At 44.4% G+C, this 216-nt stretch overlaps 1 protein-coding gene across 1 annotated transcript in view; it reads left to right on the top strand.

Moving 5' to 3' along the window:
• The window catches only part of DDX11 (DEAD/H-box helicase 11), a 19,982-nt gene that overhangs the window by 7,660 nt on the left and 12,106 nt on the right, over nucleotides 1-216 (top strand). The window lies entirely within an intron of this gene.

Raw genomic sequence — 216 nt, 5'->3', positions numbered from 1 at the left:
ATTAACGCCAGGACCTCTAAGAATAAACCAGCTGCCTACTCCCTCCAATACTGTTACTCGGGATTGTGGGGAGTCTGCAAACAGGCTGTGTTTCTGTAAGCTGTAGTTTTGCTGAGAAAGCAAAGGGAAAGAAGAATACCTATTTGTAGTTTAGAGGGAGGATGTGAGTATGGCTCAGCATTCTGAAATACCTGGAAGACTCAATAACTCTGAGGC

The sequence above is a fragment of the Egretta garzetta genome, unplaced genomic scaffold (genome assembly GCF_000687185.1).
Source record: "Egretta garzetta isolate BGI_Z169 unplaced genomic scaffold, ASM68718v1 scaffold427, whole genome shotgun sequence".
In the NCBI taxonomy this organism is placed as follows: domain Eukaryota; kingdom Metazoa; phylum Chordata; class Aves; order Pelecaniformes; family Ardeidae; genus Egretta; species Egretta garzetta.
The sequence above is the reverse complement of the archived record's forward strand: the minus strand, read 5'-3'. Positions and strand labels throughout refer to the sequence as shown.